Here is a 23,521-nt window from a genome sequence, read left to right as displayed (position 1 = left end):
AACATTTGGTTGACACAAATAGCTGGTTCTGTGTTGCCATGGTACAAAACATATTTAAATTCGGCCAATCAGTTTAAAGTATGCCTCAGATACTAAAATCCAATCAAATATGCAGTTTACTGTTTGAGATGTCACCAATATTTTGGAGTATACAACCAGATATTTTGAACAGTTAGGGGTAGAACAGCAACGAGCATCAACATACAAACTGCTAGCTGAATAGCTCTCTGAAAGGTACTTGCCTATAAGAAATTTGTGCAGTAGAACACCAAATCAACCTAGAGGAATCTACAGAGAACGTTCAACATCCGAAGACTACCTGGGTTTGAAATTGATTTTTCCATACATTAAAGAGGGAATTTATCAGACCAGTTTTGTAAAGTGGGAGGCAAAAGGTAGGTTTAAGAGAAAGGAGTTGTAAACAGTTGTTGCTTTTAATGTTCTCTGTCAGACTTAAATAATAAAATTGTTAATTTTACTTTAAATAGTGACCTCTGGGGTGGTCCTTTGCCTCTCAAAATTTAACAGATTACCACGTGAGGGGAGCTGCTTCTCTGTGTCAAGTTTAAATTACCCCATGTCGTAACAGTTTTGGGGGGCTCGTCCGGAATTTGAACAGGTTTAGACAGATCCAGTCTGAGTTTGGGAAAGATTTGTATAAATTTGAGGTACAAAAAAGCCCAGCAGAATTAAACATTTGCTGCTTCGTGTCCTACATCTTTAAATAAAACGTAGGTGAGACAATTTGTTTAATTTCGGTTACTTGTGGTTGGTTAAATTAGAAGTGAGAGGAATATTTCTTAAAATAGCTAAAGAAGTTCTGGGGTTTGAAGATGATTCCCAAATTTTCCAAGAAAGTTTAGAAAGAAAAGACCATACTCTTAAAATTAGCAAAAAGGTTAGAATAAGTAAAGCTGAAATTGTAAGGGAATTCTTCAAAAACTTACGTGTGTCAGAGAAACAGACGAGTGCAGTGCAGTAGAGTTAGAAAAACTTAAATTATAATTGAGGAAAATGGAGCTAGAAGATAAACAAAGAGAGAGGGAGAGAAAAAGAGAGGAAAAAGAGAAAGACAAGGTTCTTAACTGAGCAAAGAGAGAGTAGAAAGGGAGAGAAAGAGAAGAAAGGGAGAAAGAAAGAGAGAAGAAAGGGAGCGAGAAAAAGAGAGAGGGTTCTTAGTTGAGCAAAAAGAGAGAGAATTTGAACTTAAGAAGTTGCAACTTAGTCAGCAAAGTCAAGTTTACAGGACGGAGATTAAAAGAGAAGATAATAATATGTACAAATATGTCAAAACTAAACTACATTTTGATGGGAAAGATGTTGAAGCTTTCTTAATTTCATTTGAAAAATTGGTTCGGCAGATGGGGTGGTCCAAGGATTTATGGGTAATGCTAGTTCAGACTAAACTGTTAGGCATAATTAGTGAGGTATTTGCTGCACTGTCAGATGAGGGGTCAAGAGATTATGAAGAAGTTAAACAGGCTATTTTAAGTGCTTATGAATTGGTACCAGAAGCATATAGACAGCAGTTCAGAAACACAATGAAGGAACCAAGTCAGACTTATGTTGAGTTCAAAAGAATTAAACATTTTGATAGATGGATGTGGGCCTTAAAGATAGATAAGATCTATGAGGCTCGAAGAGAGATGATTACTGGAGGAGGTTAAAAACTCACTTCCAGGAATGGTAAGAATTCACGTGGATGAACAGAAAGTTCAGGAAGTGAGAAGGGCAGCAGAATTAGCAGATGAATAGATATTGGTGCATAAGACAAGCTTCCTGTGAGGGTTAGAAGTTGGGAGAAGGGGAGATCCTACACTACGAAACAAAGAGAAGAGAACACTGTTAAGTGTTTAGCACAGGTTTAAAAAAGAAGCCCAATAGGGTGGAAAGGAGGTGAAAGGCCTCATGTGTTTCCACTGTGGTAAAATGGGACACATAAAGTCACAGTGCTGGTCGTTAAAGAAAGGCATTGTGGGAAAAGATGTGGTAAAAGAAGCTAAGTCAGTGGCACTAGTGAGGGTTGTCAAGGAAACCCAAGAAAAACCGAGGAACTGTAGGAGAGTGCACAGCCTAGGCAAGGGCTGGGTGTGGAGTTAGTGCCTGATTGCTGAAAAGAATTCACCTCTGTGTGTAAAAGTTTACTCAGAAAGAATGGGGGAAAAGGGCAAGAAGTTATAATTTTGAGAGATACAGGATCTAAGCAGTCTGTAATAATAAGAGATGAGCGAATTTGCACTCTTTATCATCTGTTACTCGGGATTGTGGTAACTTGTGGGACAGATGGACAGAAATTTAGTGTTTCCCGATGTAAGGTCAGGTTGGAGTGCCAACTCAAGGCTTGGGGAAGTAACAGTGAGAATGATTGACAGAGTGTCAGTTCCAGGAATCCAGTTTGTTCTTGGGAATGATTTAGCAAGGTCCAAGGTGGGAACGACACCCCTAGTTGTGGAAAAGCCCAAGGAAGACCAGGAAAGTGAGGAGTTAAAAGAAAAATATCCTGGTATTTTCCCAGACTGTGTAGTAACAAGATTCCTCTATCATAAGTCCCAGCACAAAGCAAAAGGTACAGAGAAAGATGAAGGAGTTGAGGGTCAGTTAGCGTACACACTATTTGATGTAATGGTGCAGAAAAAACCAGAACAGGAAGAGGGTCAGACAAAAGTGTTTAGTCCTGAAAGGCTAAGGAGACTTGTAACAGAAAGACAAGATGATAAAAGATATATATGTGGATGTGTACACCGAAAATGATGCAGAGAATATTCCTGAGGGTTTTTATCTGGAAGTTAGAATCCTAAGGTGAAAATGGAGACCATGGCAGGTTCGTGCAGAAGAGAAACGGGCCGAAGTGTACCAGATTGTGTTGCCAGTAGCATACAGACAGGAAGTGTTACGGGCAGCACATGAACTATCTGTAGGTGGTCATCTAGGGGTACAAAAGACTCAGGCTAAGGTACAAAGCCTTGGCCATTTTGGCCTGGAATGTACAAGGATGTGGTTAACTTTTGCCATATGTGTTATACATGCCAAATGATAGGTAAGCCACAGATGGTAATAAAACCAGCACCTTTGTTACCAGTTCCCACATTCAAAGAACTTTCACATGGGTTATAATTGATTCTGTATGTCCCTTCCGAGAACTAAAAATGCGAATTAATACTTGCTAACCATAATGGATGTGTCTACCAGATTTCTGGAGGCAATTCCATTACAGAGTATCAAGGCAAAAAGAGTGGCAAAGGAGTAAATAGCTTTCTTCACACGGTATGGGCTACCCAGAGAGATTCAGTTGGACCAAAGTTCTAATTTTACTGCTAGGCTGTTTAAGGAGGTCATGGATAGTTTAGGAATACAGCACTTCAACTCAAGTACATATCATCCTTAAGCCCATAGAGCTTTCGAAAGTGGCATCAGACCTTGAAGACCATGCTGACAGCATACTGTCAGGATTACCCGAATGATTGGGATAAAGGTATCCCATTCGCATTGTTTGCCATTAGAGATGCCACAAATGAATCTACTCAGTTTACTCCCTTTGAGTTAATATTCAGAACTGAAGTGAGAGGCCCTTTGAAATTAATTAAAGAAAAATTGACAGGATCAAAGATAGATTATGTATCGGAGATGCGTAAAAGATTAAATCGAGTAGGTGAAAGAGGGCACATCACAGAATGAAGCAGGTGGCAGATAAAAACTCTGAGACTTGGATGTTTTCCCAAGGGGATGATGTGTTAGTACTGTTACCAGTGATAGGACATCCCTTCAAAGCCAGGTTTAGTGGTCCCTATCAAATTAACAAAAAGTTGGGTCAGGTGAACTATCTGGTAAAGATGTTAGGTAGAAAAAAAACTGTATTGGGTATGTCATGTGAACATGTTGAAACAGTATTATACTTGAAAGAAAGAACTGGTGTTAGTTACTGCAGGACAGAGTGAGGAATCAAATTCAGTTATTGTTGATTTTGATGTGCCTCAAAAATTTATTAAAAAATGAAGTCCTTGAGGAGTGGGATAGGTTAGCAAACTATCTGTCTCAGGAGCAAAGAACACAGTTGAAAGGTTTGTTACTGCAATATGAGGACATCCATAGGAATCAGATGGGAAGGACTAATGCTATTGTACATGACGTAGATGCAGGGAACACTGTTCCGATAAAACAACACCCCTATCACCTTAATCCTTTCAAAGCCAGATAGGTCCAGAAGGAGGTGGAGGCTATTCTCAACAAGGACATCATGTAACCAAGCCAGAGCGAGTGGAGTATGTTGATTGCCTTAGTTCCCAAACCAGACAGGAATCAACGATTTTGTGCGGATTATCGGAAAGTCAACACCGTTACAAAATCAGATTCATATCTAATACCAAGACTGGATGACTATATTGAGAAAGTTGGACAAGCCAATTACATCACCAAGTTGGACTTATTGCATGGTTACTGGCAGATACCTTTATCAGAGATGGCAAAATACATTTCTGCGCTTGTAACCAAATGAGCTATATCAGTTTAAAGTGACTCCCTTTGGAACGAAGAATGCACTCGCGTATTACAGCATGGACACACGGCTCCTGTATTACAGCACAGACACACGATCCCTGTATTACAGCACAGACACACTGCTCCTGTATTACAGCACGGACACACTGCTCCAGTATTACAGCACAGTCACACTGCTCCTGTATTACTGTCCAGACACACTGCTCCTGTATTACAGCACGGACACACTGCTCCGGTATTGCAGCACAGACACACTGCCCCTGTATTACAGCACGGACACACTGTTCCTGTATTATGACACAGACACTCTGCTCCTGTATTACAGCACAGACACATTGCTCCTGTATTACTGTCCAGATACACTGCTCCTGTTTTACAGCATGGACACACTGCTCCGGTATTGCAGCACAGACACACTGCCCCTGTATTACAGCACGGACACACTGTTCCTGTATTATGACACAGACACTCTGCTCCTGTATTACAGCACAGACACACTGCTCCTGTATTACAGCACGGTCACACTGCTCCTGTATTACAGCACGGACACACTGCTCCTGTATTACAGCACAGACACACTGCTCCTGTATTACAGCACGGACACACTGCTCCTGTATTACAGCACAGACACACTGCTCCGGTATTGCAGCACAGACACACTGCCCCTGTATTACAGCACGGTCACACTGCTCCTGTATTACAGCACGGACACACTGCTCCTGTATTACAGCACAGACACACTGCCCCTGTATTACAGCACGGTCACACTGCTCCTGTATTACAGCACGGACACACTGCTCCTGTATTACAGCACAGACACACTGCTCCTGTATTACAGCACGGACACACTGCTCCTGTATTACAGCACAGACACACTGCTCCTGTATTACAGCACGGTCACACTGCTCCTGTATTACAGCACAGACACACTGCTCCTGTATTACAGCACGGACACACTGCTCCTGTATTACAGCACAGACACACTGCCCCTGTATTACAGCACGGTCACACTGCTCCTGTATTACAGCACGGACACACTGCTCCTGTATTACAGCACAGACACACTGCTCCTGTATTACAGCACAGACACACTGCTCCTGTATTACTGCCCAGACATACTGCTCCTGTATTACACTCCAAAGACTCATAAACAGAGTTGTGGCTGAGTTTACAAACCATGCAGTCTATTTGGACGATGTAGTGATCTTTAGTAACTCCTGGAAAATTCACATGTACAGCTAGCAAAGCTCTTTGAATGACTATGCGAAGCAAAACTGGTAATAAGCTTAAACAAAACTGAATTCACTAAAGCAGAGGTGATGTTCTTGGGACATAACATCGGTCATGGAAGGTTGACCCCACGAAATGCAAACACAAAGGCTATCGAGGAATTTCCACGACCAACCTCAAAGAAAAAGGTGCTTCGATTCTTGGGACTAAACTTCCATCGGAATGTTTCGGTGGACAGAACAATGCCAGGAGGCATTCAACCACTGCACCAGTTTTAGCTACACCAACGTTTTCAAAACCCTTCAAAGTTGCCATTGATGCTAGTGACATAGCACTTGGAGCTGTACAGCTACAGAAAAATTATGATGGGATTGAACTTCCAATTGGTTACTTTTCAAAGAAACTCAACATCCACCAGAGGGAATACTCCATGATCGAAATTGAGTTTGGTACTGGCCATTTAACATTTTAATGTGTATGTCACGAACAATGCGTCAGAGATGGTTGTGTACATGGATCACAATTCTCTTACATTCTTAGAACACTTTAAAGACAGGAATATGAGATCATGTCATTGGAGTCTTATGTTACAGACATTTAATTTACAAATCGTACATGTTGTGGGGTATAAGAATGTAATTGCAGATGCGTTATCGTGGAGTTAACTGATACATGAGATTGATATCTATTCAATGTTTTATACATACGTGGGAAGTTAATATGAGCTTAGTTTAAAGTCATATATATGTCATGGTAATGTGGTTAAGTAATAGTGGAAAAAAAATGAAGCCATCTTTTCATTATGATAGTTCATTTTTTCTTAAGGAGAGAGGTGTTATGAAGGTATAGATTATATTGTATCTTTAAGAGAGACTGGAAGCTGGCATGGAGTTAAGAGAGGGACAGGGTGCACTGAAAGATTTTAAAATATGATATTTGGTTGACATAAATATCTGGTGCTGTGTTGCCACGGTACACAACAAATTTAAATTCGGCTAATCAGTTTAAAGTATGCCCCAGATACCAAAATCCAATTGACTTCGAATTTTATTGTTTGGGATGACATCAAACCAATGAAATGATCCGCTGTTTTGGGGTATAAAACCAGACATTTTGAACAGTTAGGGGTAGAACAGCAACGAGCACCAAAAAACAAACTGCTAGCTGAATAGCTCTCTGAAAGGTACCTGTCTATAAGAAATTTGTGCAGCAGAACACCAAGTCGATCTAGAGGAACCTACAGAGAAAGTTCAACATCCGAAGACTACACCTGGGTTTGAAATTGATTTTGCCGTAAATTTATCAGAGCAGTATTGTAGAGTAGGAGGTAAAAGATAGGTTTAAGAGAAAAGAGTTGTAAATAGTTGTTAGTTTTAATGTTTTCTGTTGGACTTAAATAATAAAATTGTTAATTTTACTTTAAATAGTGACCTCTGGGGTGGTCCTTTGCCTCTCGAAATTTAACAGATTACGGCATGAGGTGAGCTTCTCTGTGTATCAGGTTTAAATTAATAGAGGGGTTTGCCCTGTGTCGTAACACAAATGCATTATGTGTTGGCACAGACTTGGTGGGCCGAAGGACCTGTCCCAGTGTTGTACTATTCTTCGTTTGAAAAGATTTAAAAGCAGATCACTTGGAAAACTTGAAAATTCAACATGGATATATAACAGGGAAAGCATGCTTGATAAATCTGGAATTTTTCAAGGATACAACTTGTAGGGTTGATAAAGGGAACCTAGTGGATATGGATTACTTGGACTGTCAGAAGACTTTTGATAGGTCCCACGTAAGAGATTAGCATGTAAAATTAAATCACATTGGATAGCTGGGTAGTGTATTGACATGGATAGTGAACTAGTTTGCAGATAAGCAACAAAGCGAAAGAATGAATGGGTTATTTTCTGTGTGGCTGACAGAGACCAGTAGGTACTGCAGAAATTAGTGTTTGGACCCCATCTATTCATATTATATATGAATGATTTAGATGAGGCAACTAAGGTTATATCTTCAAGGTTGCAGACAACACAAAGCTGGTTGGGACGGCAAACTGTGAGGAAGATGCAGAGGTGCTTCAGTGTGATTTGTACAAGCTGAGTGAGTGGGAAAATGGATAACTGTGAAGTCGTCCAATTTGGTAGCAAAAAATAGGAAGGGAGATTACCTAAATAGTGATAGATTAGGATTGGAAGAGTTGCAACAAGACCTGAAAGTAAGCTGAAATTTAGTGTGCAGGTGCAGTGGGCAGTAAAGAAAGCAAATTGTGCATTAACCTTTATAGCAAGAGGTTTGAGTACAGGAGTAGGGACGTCTTTCTGTAACAGTACAGATTATGGAAGGAATACAACAAAGATTTACCAACTAATTCCTGAGATGGCACGACTGTCATATGAAGAGAGATTGAATTGGTTAGGACTAGAGTTTAGAAGAATTAAAGGCGGGAGATCTCATGGAAACCTATAAACCTTTAACATGACTTGACAGGGTAAATGCAGGAAGGATATTTGTGGAGAGAAAACAAATAATATTTCAAAAGTTGTCATCGTGTAAAGTAACAGGCTTGGCCATTTGGGACTGAGATGAGGAGAAACGTTTTCACCTACACAGTGGTACATCTGTGGAATTCTCTCCATAGAAAGCATTTAAATACAAAAAAAAATGCAGGTGCTAGATTCCAAGGTAGGCATGCAGGAGGCTGGAAGAAAACAGCAAGCAAGACAGCATCAGGAAGTGGCAAAGTCAACATTTCTGGTGTAGCCCTTCTTCAGGCATTTAAGGCTAAATCATTGAAGATGATTTTCAAGAAAGAGTTAGATACAGTTTTTAGAGTTGAAGGAATCAAAGAGTATGGGGAGAAAGCAGAAACAGGGTACTGAGCTAAATGATCATCCACAACCGTACCAAATGGGAGAGCAGGCTGGAAGGGCCAAATGGTCTATTCCTATTCCTCATTTCTATTTTTCTTTGATAGGTAATGTTTAACAAACTTAACTCAATTTTTTGAGATGTAGCTAAAGTAGTAGACAGGAAATGAATACGGTGTCAAATATATGGCGTTCCAGAATGCATTTAATAAGGTTCTACATAACGTTCAAGAAATAGGAGGCAGGTCATTCATACATTATTATATTAACAATGCAGTGTAAGACAGTACAAAGGAGTAATAAGCATTAGCTCTATTAGAAAGAGATGATATATCAAAATATTCTGTGCTGGGCGAAAGTGAGGACTGCAGATGCTGGAGATCAGAGCTGAAAATGTGTTGATGGAAAAGCGCAGCAGGTCAGGCAGCATCCAAGGAGCAGCAGAGTCGACATTTCGGGCATGAGCCCTTCTTCAGGAATGAGGAAAGTGTGTCCAGCAGCCTAAGATGTGGCCTCCTCTATATTGGGGAGACAGGCCGCCTACTTACGGAATGTTTCAGAGAACACCTCTGGGACACCTGGACCAACCAACCCAACCACCCCGTGGCTCAACAACTCAACTCCCCCTCCCACTCCACCAAGGACATGCAGGTCCTTGGACTCCTCCATCGCCAGACCATAGCAACACGACGGCTGGAGGAAGAGTGCCTCATCTTCCGCCTACGAACCCTCCAACGAGAAGGGATGAACTCAGATTTCTCCAGTTTCCTCATTTCCACCCCCCCCCACCTCGTCTCAGTCAAATCCCTCGAACTCAGCACCGCCTTCCTAACCTGCAATCTTCTTCCTGACCTCTCTGCGCCCACCCCACTCTGGCCTATCACCCTCACCCCAACCTCCTTCCACCTATCACATTTCCAACACTCCTCCCCCAAGTCCCTCCTCCCTACCTTTTATCTTAGCCTGCTGGACACACTTTCCTCATTCCTGAAGAAGGGCTCATGCCCGATACATCGACTCTCCTGCTCCTTGGATGCTGCCTGACCTGCTGCGCTTTTCCAGCAACACATTTTCTATTCTGTGCTGGGCCTCAACAGTTCTCCACATTTACTCAATACTTTAAAAACGCAATAAAAGGCTTATTTCCAAGTTTATCAATTAGTAGTTTTATAATGTAGTGTAAATTTTTAAATTGGAGAAGGTTAGAAATACCGACGGTACAAAGGCAATTATTGGTCTATGTACATCAATCACTAAAATGCAGTGATCAGGTTCAATAAACAAAATGGCTAATTAAATTCTACTGTTATGAAGAAATGTTATCTAAGATATTAGTTTATAATATCATTAACTGAACATATATATATCTTGAAATTTTTGAAAAGAATGGTTTTGTAAAGAAACAAAAACCTGGATACATCAGCAACCAGTTTGTTAGAGTTGCAGCTGCAAAGAACAATTGGATTGAATCGAGACACTTTCAGAGATAAGTCACATAACCTGGTTTATGGGTGCAAATAAAATTTGCTCTGAATACAGATATAGAAAACTTGTCAGTGGAACAATATTCTTTATTCTTTCTCTCTCTTTCTCCGAAAACAATCTCATTACAGTTTGTAAGTTGAAAAACCCCTGGAAGGCCCTTTCATTACTCTTAAAGGTGTATTTAAATCTATACCACTATCTTCAGAAAAAGAGACTTCAAAACAGGAGATAGATAATGAAGCATCGTAGATAACTGTCTATCATCAAGTATTTGCTGCATTTTCCATGGTAACACCTTTATCAAGAAGAGCTTATTTGTCAATCAGTACTCTTATCTCACATAGTATGAATGTTGTTTTCCTTTTATATTAACATTCTTGCAAATTTCTTGATTAGCACAAGATGAAAATGATCAAGTTTTTAAAAATTAAAACTCTGTTGCAACCAGCATACAAATGGGAAAAGGAATTAGTCCACCTTTTTTAATTGGGTCATTTCATGACTCCTTATAATAGAGAGCCAGAATATAAAGAAAAGGAAATCTTGGTGTAATAGCACAAAACCCTTGTTAGACCATGTACAGTTCTGGAAAGATTGTTACCATTTTTGAAGTGTTTAGTAGAATTGATAGAGTAGATAAATATAAACATTTTTTTCCTGCAGATGGTGGAGCTCTTGGCAAAAGAACATACCTCAAAATAAGAACAAAGATCATTCAGAGGAGAAGTTAAGAAACACAAATTAATGCAATGAGTGGTACAAAAGGAAGATCCCACCCAGAGAAAAAGAGCATAGTTGATAAATGAATAATTTTATGATCCAGATGTTTTTGCTAGCCAAGGAATAGAATGTGGCAGGTAAAAGAAATCACGGCAGAGATTGGTCTCACTGAATCTTTGAAAAGGTTCAAGAAACTAAATGGTCTGCTCCTACTCCAAAGTACAGCCTTTTTTTTAAGATTAGATTAGATTACTTACAGTGTGGAAACAGACCCTTCGGCCCAACAAGTCCACACCGACCCGCCAAAGCGCAACCCACCCATACCCCTACATTTACCCCTTACCTAACACTACGGGCAATTTAGCATGGCCAATTCACCTGATTCGCACATCTTTGGACTGTGGGAGGACGTGCAAACTCCACACAGTCAGTCGCCTGAGTCGGGAATTGAACCCGGGTCTCAGGCGCTGTGAGGCAGCAGTGCTAACCACCGTGCCACCCACATTTTCCTCTCCTTTCTACCAAAGCCATGCAGTATTGGTTTTATAAATCCAGCCAAAGAAACAACAAATGCAGCAGAGAAAACTGTAGCTCAAATATGTGACAGTAGTACTCCAGCACGATAGTGATTGATAATTTTCACAGCAAATGTTCTAAATTAATTCAAATATTCCAATAAAAGTAAGAATTAATTGCATCTTTAAATACAAAATATTAAGTACCGAAGTATTTATTTCTTACACACACTACATTTAACATATTTTTAATGCCCATTTACCTTGCCATCTGGGTACCGAATTTCCTCTCTGACATTATCATTTGTAACTTTCCTCTTAAAATAAGTAGACTCCTTTCTTGATAAAACAGAGCTGGGCCGTGAAATCTGAAAAATTGAAAATAATTTCTTACAGCTATCTGAAGATAAAGCATTGGGTTGGAGATCAAAGGACAATAATTAGTGAGGAACCCTGAAACAAAGTGATAGGTTACAGCTTTAAAGGAAGATCACATCAGTGAAATCGTATTGGTGGAAAGTGATGCTAGAAATACATTAGTGAAAGGCTGTTCTTTGTCTCTCCTCCTGATCCATACCATTTTCATGCAAGTAAATTATCTCCAGTATTCTGTTTTTACTATGTAGATAATGAAACCATAAATTGGATATTCAAAGGTTATCAATGAGATTATGGTTTACAACAAATTAATTAGTACACAAATTAATACATTCTAGGTAAAATCAATGTGATTTTTTTTCAATAATTTGATGAGTTATTTTGACTATAATAATGCTGACACCATCTTATTAATTGGATTTATTAATTAATACACATCATGCATAGACTTTAAAAAGTACAAGTATATATTTGCACAAAAACAATTAACTACAATCTCCCTTCAATGTACTGTTTTACTTTATGAAGCAAAATGTGCTGAAGCCTGAGTAGTTAGATTTTCCATATTCAAAAGTTGATGAAGTTAAAGAAACTAAATAAATGAAAGCTGGAGGATTTTTTTTTCTGGCCCACTTTGACAAAAATGTATATATGCTCAGAAATTTCACGTTCTGGTCCACATTGTTGTGCTTGGCTAATGTTTAGTTTCAAATTACAGACTGATTCAGAATCAAATACTTAGTTTATTAAGGAAACCAACAATAATGACTGTAAGGGTTGCCCATATCTGAGTAGTACAAAATGGCTGTTACGGCTGTCCATAACTGAGTAACATAAAATGGTAGTTAGGAGTGCCCATACACAAAATGGCTGTTAGGGCTGTCGATAACTGAGTAACATAAAATGGTAGTTAGGGGTGCCCATACACAAAATGGCTGTTAGGGCTGCCTACAACTATTGCTGACAGCAACATTTTCTTGAGTTGTAACTGATGCAAAAGAAGATATAACATTTGGCTATTTTTCATAGAACATGTGAAACTAACACATAAGGTAACAACATTTGAGCAATAGCACTTTGGACTACCTCACACTAATGAGTTGTTTAATCAATAATTCTAGATCTGAGTTACTTCATAAAAGGATTCAAATCAGACCACGAATAGTTAACAATTAGTTCAGCAAGTGCAGCAAGAAAAGTCTCTCTCTGTCTCGTTCACTTAGAGTCATAGAGATGTACAGCACGGAAACAGACCCTTTGGTTCAATTCGTCCATGCCGACCAGATATCCTAACCCGATCTTGTCCCATTTACCAGCACTTGGTCCATATCCATCTAAATCTTTCCTTTTCATATATCCATCCAGATGTCTTTTAAACGCTATAATTGTACCAGTCTCCAACACTTCCTCTGGCAGCTCATTCCATACACGTACCAGCCTGTTTGTGAAGAGGTTGCCCCTTAGGTCTCTTTTCCATCTTAAGATATTGGAATGTGAATTGGGATGTGCTAAACCACATAACTGTTGGAACTGATCAGATGTCAACATTCTTTCGTTCTCCCTTTAATAATAAGTTTAAAATTCTTGATCTAATTAATTGGAAGTTCTGGTAAATATTACTCGGACAGTAACCATTGTGAAAAGCCTCAAGAACATCATGAAAAACCATGACTGGGCCTTGAGCCTGTCCATCTCAGTAAAGAAGCTGTACGAGACAGCCAATCACAGAGCGACAACTCAGTACTGCTGACTAATAGTAATCAAGTGGGGGGGGCGTTGGTGGTGGTGGTGGCATGTGCACCCTACGTTAGCATATATGAAATAAGACATTCTGAAGTTTGTGTGCTTTTTCATGCCTTCGTGCCTTGCTTTTTATTGTAATGAAGCAAATAAAGGTCACCAGAAATCTGCCCAGCGGCTCAGACTCTCATTGAGAAAATACATTGAGATCTAACAGCGACAATAAAAAATGCAAACCTTCTGTTCAAGGTCAAAACTATCCAGTGGAGTCTTCCTTCCCCTTGGGGTTGCACTACGACTCCTACAGCCTGAAGGAGGTCTCTCTTGCGATCTGAGCGCTGAGCTCTGATTTAAAGTTTGTGTTTCTTGCATCTGTGTTAAAAATGTTTAAAGTAATTAATTGAAAACAATTCTAACTGAAAATATACCTGTTCAAAAGTACATCAATTCTGTTTAATCATTAGTTATCTATTTAGTTGGTAATATTTGGTTTCTTTTTAATATACTTTGATGCAGGTATAATTGATGCTACAACAATTAAAGCTCCAACAACTTATGAACTTCAAACAAATAAACAATCAGTCTAAAACACTTTAAGTTATCAAATAAAATTTCAAACACAAATACATATAAGGGATGTCAATATGAGAAACAGGATGTCGCAATGCCAGTGTTGGACTGCGTTGACAAGGTCAAAAATCACACAACACCAGATTATAGTCCAATGGGTTTGTTTGAAAACACTGGCTTTCACAGCACTGCTCCTTCATAGGGACTAGCACCTGGTGAAGGAGCAGTTCTCTAAAAGCTAGAGTTTTGAATCTAAGAAACAACACAGAAGTAACATAAACGCAAAGTCAGTAAGTTATACCTTTATTCATTTTCTGCTATAATGTTTAGAACATAGAACATACAGTACAGCACAGTACAGGCTCTTCGGCCCTTAATGTTGTGCCAACCCTTTATCCTACTCTAAGGTCAAACTAACTTACGTTGTACTATCATAACATCATAAAAGCATCACATGTTGCTTAAATGTCCGTAATGCATGTGAATTAACTACCATTGTTGGCAATGCATTCCATGCACCCTCTACCTCTGTATAAAGAACCTACCTCTGATATCTCCCTTAAACCTTCCTCTAATCACCTTAAAATTATGCCCCCTGGGAAAAAGTCTCTGGCTATCCATTCTATCTATGCCTCTCACCATCTTGCACACCTCTTACCCTTTTTCGCTCCAATGAGAAAAGCCTTCACTCCCTCAATGTCACTTCGTAACACATGCCCTCCAGTCCAGGCAACATCCTGGTAAGTCTCCTCTGCACCGTCTCTTAAGCTTCCACATCTTTCCTATAATGAAGTGACTAGAATTGAACACAATATTCCAAGTGTGGCCTAACCAGGGCTTTTTACAGATGCAGCATAACTTCATGGCTCTTAAACACAATCCCGCTGCTAATGAAAACCAACACACTATACACTTTCTTAACAATAGTATTAACTTGGTGGCAACTTTGAGGGATCTATGGACCCCAAGATCCCTCTGTTCCTCCACACTGCCAAATCCTCCCTTTAACCCTGCATTCTGCATTCAAATTCGACCTTCCAAAATGAACCACTTTACACTTTTCCAGATTGAATTTCATTGCTATTTATCAGCCCATTTCTGCATCTTGTCAATGTCCCATTGCAACCTACAACAGCCCTCCACATTATCCACCATCCCACCCTTCCACTTCCTCATCTAAATCATTTATAGAAATTATGAAGAGCAGAGGTCCCAGAAAGATCCCTGTGGAACACCACTGGTCACCAAACTCCAGGCTGAATACTTGCCATGTACTATCACCTCTGTCTTCTGTGGGCCAGCCAATTCTGTATCCAGACAGCCAGACTTCCCTGTATCCCATGCCTCCTTACTTTCTGAATGAGCCTACCATGAGGAACTTTATCAAATGCCTTGCTAAAATCTATGTACACCATATCCACTGCTCTACCTTCATCAATGTGTTTTGTCACATCCTCAAAGAATTCAATAAGGCACGACTGACTCCTCACAAAGCCATGCTGACTACCTCTAATCAAACTATGGTTTTCAAGTCATCATAAATCCTGTCTACCAGAATCTTATCCAATAATTTACCTACCATGGATGTAAGACTGACTGGTCATTATCTGCCAGGATGATCCCTATTCCCTTTCTTGAACAAGGGAATAACATTTATCACTCTCCAATCATCTGGCCCTAATCCGTCGACAGTGAGGACGTGAAGATCATCGCCAAAAGTGCAGCAAACTCTTCTCTCGCTTCTCGTAGTAACCTTGGATATATCCCATCTGGCCTAGGGGAGTTATCTATCCTTATGTTTTTCAACATTTTCAGCACTTCCTCCTTAACATCAACCTGTTCCATGCTGTCCTCACAAACGACAAGGTCTATCTCAGTAGTGAATACTGAAGTTAAGTAATCTACCTCCTCTGACTCCAGGCATAAGTACCCTCCAATATCTCTGATTGACCCTACCCTCACCCTGGCCATCCTCCTGTTCCTCATGAAAGTATATAATGCCTTAGTCTTTTCCTTAATTCTACCAGCTAAAGCTTTTTCATGCCCCTTTCTAGGTCTCTTAAGTCCATTCTTCAGTACCTTCCTGGCTAATGTATAACCATCTAAAGCCCTGTCTGAGCTGAAAATGTGTTGCTGGAAAAGCGCAGCAGGTCAGGCAGCATCCAAGGAACAGGAGATTCGACGTTTCGGGCATAAGCCCTTCTTCACAAAGTCCTGTCTGATCCTTGCCTCCTGAACCTTAAGTCTGCATCCTTCTTCCTCTTGACTAGAAGTTCTACATCCCTTGTCACTGAAGGTTCCTTCTCTCTATCATCCCTTCCTTGCCTCAGTGAGACAAACCTATCCAGTACTATCAACAAGTTCTCCCTAAACAACCTCCACATTTCTGTTGTGCATTTTCATGAGAACATCTGTTCCCAATTTAAGCACCTCAGTTCCTGCCTAATAGCATTATAATCCCCCCCCCCCTCCCCCCACCTCATTAAATACTTTCCCATATTGTCTGCTCCTATCACTTTCCATGACTATAGTAAAGGTCAGGGAATTGTGACCACTATCACCAAAATGCTCTCCCATTGACAGATCTGACACCTGGCCTGGTTTGTTGCCAAGCATCAAATCCAATATGGCCTCCCCTTTCGTCAGCCTATCTAATCCTTCCTGCCACACCTGACAAAAACTACTCCATCCAAACTATTTGAAATAAGATGATCCAATCAATATTAGGGAAGTTAAAGTCACCCCTGACAACAACCCTGTTATTTCTGCACCTTTCCAAAATCTTCTTCCCAATCTGCTCCTCCGTGTCTGTTGCCATTGGGGTGGGGGTGGAGGAGTTATAGAAAACTCTTAAGTTCATCACCCTTATTCCTGATACTTCTTGCATTAAAATAGACATACTTCAACCCATCACACTGACGGCAACTTTGCCCTATCAACTGTCTATCCCTCCTCACAGATCTCTGCATGTTGTATCTAGCTGTTCAATACCTATTCCTTCCCCAGATCTGTAGCTATGGTTCCAAACCCCCTGCCAAACTAGTTTAAAACCTCCTGAAGAGCTTTTGCAAACCTCCTGCCCAGGACGTTGTTGCCCCTCCAGTTCAGGTGCAACCCGACATTTAGAAAAATGGAAGAAGTAACACCGTAGTAGAAGGAACAACATGCAGTAGAGAATGCATCTACTTATGTTTGGTGCAGTCATTTCTAGTTCAAATTCCTGTTTCAGGATATTATCATGTCCAACCTCACCATTTTAAGTTCACATCCGTTTTAAAGGAAATGCATTTCTACATTTACCCTACATGTTTAAATCTTACAATTGTGGAGTTATAAACATAAAGTGTGCCCTTTCTGTGATGATGCACCTTTAAAGCACGTTTTGTTAATTTAGACTAGTAAATAAAACTTTCAATCTCTGTCATAGAATCCTATTATTTTGTGACTGTATCTACTCCAAATATCTGCAAGTACTCTGTGTTTCAGCTACATAGGAAGTTAAAATGTTGACTTCTGATGCTGGTTCTGTTCCTTGCACTGCGAACCAAACTTGCTGCCCAGGCCTCGTCCCCAAGATTGTTAGGTTTTAGGGTTGCAACATGTGAAATCAGTGGCCTAAAATTTCATGCAATATGGACAGCAAGCCGAGAACATGCATCTAAATACACAAGACTTATTTCATACAGAAACTCAGGCCTCTTGTATAAAGCTAGGAAAAAGTGAGGATTGCAGATGCTGGAGATCAGAGTCGGTAGTGTGGTACTGTAAAAGCACAGCAGGTTAGGCAGCATCCTTGGAGCAGGAGAATCGATGTTTCGGGCACAAACCCTTATCAGGAATGAGGCTTGTGTGCTGGGGTGGCTGAGAGATAAATGGGAGGGGGTGGGGTTAGTGCGAACGTAGCTGAGAATGTGATAGGTAGATGAAGGTGAGGGAGAAGGTGATAGGTCGGAAAGGAGGGTGGAGTGGATTAATGGAAAAGGTGATGGATAAGTCAGGAGGGTGGTGCCGTGTTGGAGGCTTGGGATTGTGATAATTTGGATGGAAAGGATATGAGGCAACTGGTGAAATCCACTTTGACCCTGTGTGGTTGCCAAGGTGGAAAATGAGGCGTCAGGTGGTAAGGGTTTGGCGATGAAGGAGGCCCAGGACGTGCATGTCCTTGGCGGAGTGGGAGCGAGACTTGAAGTGACAGCTGCGAGGCAGTGGGATTGGTTGGTGCAGTTGTCCCAGAAATGTTCTCTGAAATGATCCACAAGTAGGCATCCTGTCTCCTCGATGGAGAGGAGACCACATTGGGTGTAACAGATACAATAGATGACATTGGCGGAGGTACATGTCCATGGTGTAGATGAGGCATTGGGGGCTGGGGAAATGAAAATCTTGGAGGAGTGAAGGACGTGGGTGGTGTCCTGAACATAGGTGGGGAGTTCCTGGACTAAGGGGAACAGGATGGTGTCAAGGTATTCAGTGACGAGTTCAGTGAGACAGGAGCAGGCTGAGACAATGGGTCGACTGGGGAAGTCAGGTTTGTGAATCTTCAGTAGGCGGTAGAATCGGGCAATGTGGAGTTCACGGACAGTGAGGTTGGAGACTGTGGATGGGAGATCCCCTGAGATGATGAGGTTGTGGATGGTCTGAGTGATATTGGTTTGATGATGGGAGGTGACGTTGTGGTCGAGGGGGCAGTAGGAGGAGGTGTCTGCGAGTTGGCGCCTGGCTGCAGCGGTGTAGAAGTCAGTGCGCCAAACTGTATCCATTGCACCCAATGTGGTCTCCTCTGCATCAGGGAAATAGGATGTCTACTTGTGGATTGTTTCAGAGAACATTTCTGGACACTGCACCAACAAACCCCACTGCCCCATAGCTGAACACTTCAACATTCCCTCCCACTCGACCAAGGACATGCAGGTCCTGGGCCTCCTCCATCACCAAACCCTTACCACCTGACACCTAGAGGAAGAACGCCTCATATTCTGCCTTTGCATCTGCAACTACACGGGATCAATGTGGATTTCACCAGTTTCCTCATTTTCCCTCCCCCCAAATTATCCCAGTCCCAAACCTCCAACTCAGCACCGCCCTCCTGACCGGTCCACACCTTTCCCATCTATCTGCTCCAATCTCCTCTCCGACCTATTATCTTCTCCCTCAACTTCATTGACCTATTGCATTCTCAGCTACCTTACCCCCAACCCCACCCCCTCCATTTATTTCTCAGCCCCCAGCCCATGAGCCTCATTCCTGATGAAAGGCTTATGCCTGAAACGTCGATTCTCTTGCTCCTTGAATGCTGCCTGACCTGCTATGCTTTTCCAGCACCACACTCTCAACTCTTGTATAAAGCTCCCAAAAAGTGTGTTTGCATTAATACAAAAATGTTATTTTTGCAAAAATGTTTGCCAAGTTAGAACATAGAACATAGAACATAGAAGGATACAGCGCAGTACAGGCCCTTCGGCCCTCGATGTTGCGCCGACCGAATCCTACCTAACCTATACTATCCCAATAACTTCCAAATGCCTATCCAATGCCCGCTTAAATGACCATAAAGAAGGAGAGTTCACCACTGATACGGGCAGGGCATTCCATGAACTCACAACCCGCTGTGTGAAGAATCTACCCCTAACATCTGTCCTATACCTACCACCCCTTAATTTAAAGCTATGTCCCCTAGTAACACCTGACTCCATTAGCAGTAAAAGGTTCTTAGTATCTACCCTATCTAAACCCCTAATCATCTTATACACTTCTATCAGATCTCCCCTAAACCTTCTCTTCTCCAATGAGAACAGCCCCAAGTGCCTCAGCCTTTCCTCATAAGATTTTCCTACCATTCCAGGCAACATCCTGGTAAACCTCCTCTGCACTCGTTCTAAAGCTTCCACATCCTTCCTATAGTATGGCGACCAAAACTGCACACAATACTCCAGATGAGGCCTCACCAGAGTCTTATACAACTGCAACATGACCTCAGGACTCCGGAACTCAATTCCTCTGCCAATAAAGCCCAGTACACCATATGCCTTCCTCACAGCACTATTTACCTGGGTGGCAACTTTCAGAGATCTGTGTACATGGACACCAAGATCCCTCTGCTCATCCACACTACCAAGTAGCCTACCATTAGCCCAGTAATCCATCATCTTGTTATTCCTACCAAAGTGAACGACTTCGCACTTAGCTACATTGAATTCCATTTGCCACATTTCCGCCCAGCTCTGCAACTTATCTATATCCCGCTGTAACCTACCACTTCCTTCCTCACGATCCACAACTCCACCGACTTTTGTGTCATCCGCAAACTTGCTTACCCAGCTTTCAAGTCCTTCCTCTAGATCATTTATAAAGATAACAAAAAGCAATGGTCCCAAAACAGATCCTTGTGGTACACCGCTAGTAACTGCGCTCCAAGATGAACATAATCCATCAACTACTACCCTCTGTCTCCTTCCAGCCAGCCAATTCCTAATTCAAACCTCTAATGTATCCTCAATGCCATACCTCCGTAGTTTTAGCATTAGCCTACCATGGGGAACCTTATCGAACACCTTACTAAAATCCATATACACAACATCTACTGCTTTACCCTTGTCCACTTCCTTAGTCACCTTCTCAAAGAACTCAATAAGGTTTGTGAGGCACGACCTGCCCTTCACAAAACCATGCTGGCTATCCCTGATCACGTTATTCCTACCCAGATGTTCATAAATCTTATCCCTTACCATTCTCTCTAAGACTTTGCCCACCACTGAAGTCAGACTCACTGGCCTATAGTTACTAGGGCTATCCCTACTCCCTTTCTTGAACAATGGGACCACATTCGCTATCCTCCAGTCCTCTGGTACTATTCCCGTTGACAATGACGACATAAAAATCCAGGCCAATGGCTCTGCTATCTCCTCCCTAGCTTCCCATAGGATCCTGGGGTAAATGCCATCAGGCCCAGGAGACTTATCTATATTCATCCTTTCCAATATTCCCAAAACCTCTTCCCTGCATATTTCCAGGGCATCCATTCTAATTATTTGTGATTCCATATTCACATCAGCAACAGTGTCCTGTTCCTGAGTGAATACTGATGAAAAGTACTGATTTAATGTCTCTCCAATTTCCTCCGCCTCCACACACAACTTCCCACTACTATCCTTGACTGGACCGATACCTACCCTAGTCATCCTTTTATTCTTGGCATACCTATAGAAAGCCTTTGGGTTTTCCCTAATCCTACCAGCTAAAGACTTTTCATGTCCCCTTCTCGCTTCTCTTAGCTCCCTCTTTAGCTCCTTCCTGGCTACCTTATAACTCTCAATCGCCCCTACTGAACCTTCACGCCTCATCTTTACATATGCCGCCTTCTTCCCTTTCACAAGGGACTCCAATTCCTTACTAAACCACGGCTGCCTCACAAGGCCCTTTACACCATGCCTGACTGGTACATACCTATCGAGGACACGCAGTAGCTGCTCCTTGAACAATCCCCACATCTCATTAGTGTTCTTCTCTTGAAGCCTGTTTTTCCAATCCACACATCCTAAGTCATGCCTCACTGCATCATAATTTCCCTGCCCCCAGCTATAACTCTTGCCCTGCAGCGCACGATTATCCCTCTCCATCACTAAAGTAAAAGTCACCGAGTTGTGGTCACTGTCCCCGAAGTGCTCACCTAAGTTCATGTGCCATCTGCCATGAAGCACACTGTGGACAGACAGCTTAAGTTCTTTTCAATAAGACCTCATGCTGAATACACTGGTGAATATGATGAACTCAAACATGGGGCGGAATCTTTTGGCAAAAGTGAGGACTGCCGATGCTGGAAATCAGAGTCTAGATTACAGTGGTGCTGGAAAAGCACAGCAGGTCAAGCAGCATCCGAGGAGCAGGAAAATTGATGTTTTAGCCACTCCTGATGAAGGGCTTTTGCCCAGATTGTCAATTTTCCTGTTCCTCAGATGTTGCCTGACCAGCAGAATCTTCTGGGCCTGCTTGACATTGGCTATGGTGAGAAATGTTACAGAATTGCATGAGAAGTCTAACAAGGTTTATCTTGATGATGGGAACAACGTGCTCCATCTTTTGACGAAGTTCCATGCATTGAGATGAGATTCTTGCTAGGAAGTGACCAGTTGCCTATTAAAGGGTATCATAGCTTGTTAATTACCTTATTACTGGCAGATTTCACTTCATTAACATGTATCAAACTGTCACATAATCTGCTGGAAGAATTCTTGATAAGTAAATCAGAACAACCATTTAGGACAGAGATGAGGAGAAACTTCTTCACCCAGAGAGTGGTGGCTGTGTGGAATGTTCTGCCCCAGAGGGCAGTGGAGGCCCAGTCTCTGGATTCATTTTAGAAAGAGTTGGATAGAGCTCTCAAGGATAGTGGAATCAAGGGTTATGGAGATAAGGCAGGAACAGGATACTGATTAAGGATGATCAGCCATGATCATATTGAATAGTGGTGCAGGCTTGAAGGGCAGAATGGCCTACTCCTGCACCTATTGTCTATTATAATTTCACCTCACCTGCGATAACCTCTATGTTGGTCACTATGCAAAAGCATCTCAGGGCACAATCCATGGACATCAGCTGTACACACTCCTTACCTCAGACATAGGCATTTAGTACCTGCCAACACACCAGGATCCTCATGGCACCTCTGTGATCCACTTGCTGGATGGTAAGGATGTAGAGACCTCCATTTTAGGATGCACCAGCAACTAGCATTGAAAGCTGCAGCAAGGACAGTTCACACTCAGAGACAGGTACCCAGCTCACATATTAAACCAGGCTGCAACACAGGGTTGTGTCCTAGCACTCACTGGCCTAGCACTTTGCTGCGTGCTCACAGAATCCCTCCCTTGCCTTATGTGTTACCTTGCTCTGCTGGTCAGCTGATCTCAGTCAAAGGCATGAATATTTGCTGTAGGATTGTGTAGAAAAGTGTGGCACTGGAAAAACACAACAGTTCAGGCAGCATTTGAGAAGCAGGAGAATTGAAGTTTTGGGCATACGCCCTTCTTCAGCACTTTTTAACTCTGATCTACAGCATCTGCAGTCCTCAGTTTCTCCTGTATTACAGTGTGCTATGTCAATCAGTACACCTTAAAACAGTAAAAGTAGTCACTATTGTCCCAGAAGAGTATAGGCTGCTCTTTTGTTAGTGGGAGATGAGTAGCGGTGAGTTTAAACTGACGGTCGCCATGCTTCAGGGAGGGGGCGAGGTTCATGGTAATCTTAGCTGGTGCAGAAACTGACATCATGCAGTCAATGTCAATTTGCATCACAGACCAACCATCTAGACAACTGAGCTAATGAATACTCCATGTGACAGTAGCTTACACGGCAAATACACTGAATGGGTAGCAAGCAAGCATTCAGCCTGAGAATCTCAAGGAATAGTCCTCGCCAAAGTCCACAGAGGGATCTATCAGTAAGGGGGTCCCAGCACAGTAAATCATATTTACCTTCTAATATCCGTCCAGGGCTCACCTTGACTTCAAGTAAAGGTCAGTGAATGATTA

This window comes from Hemiscyllium ocellatum, chromosome 10 (genome assembly GCF_020745735.1).
Source record: "Hemiscyllium ocellatum isolate sHemOce1 chromosome 10, sHemOce1.pat.X.cur, whole genome shotgun sequence".
NCBI classification, from domain to species: Eukaryota; Metazoa; Chordata; class Chondrichthyes; order Orectolobiformes; family Hemiscylliidae; genus Hemiscyllium; species Hemiscyllium ocellatum.
Note: the sequence above shows the minus strand (reverse complement) of the source record.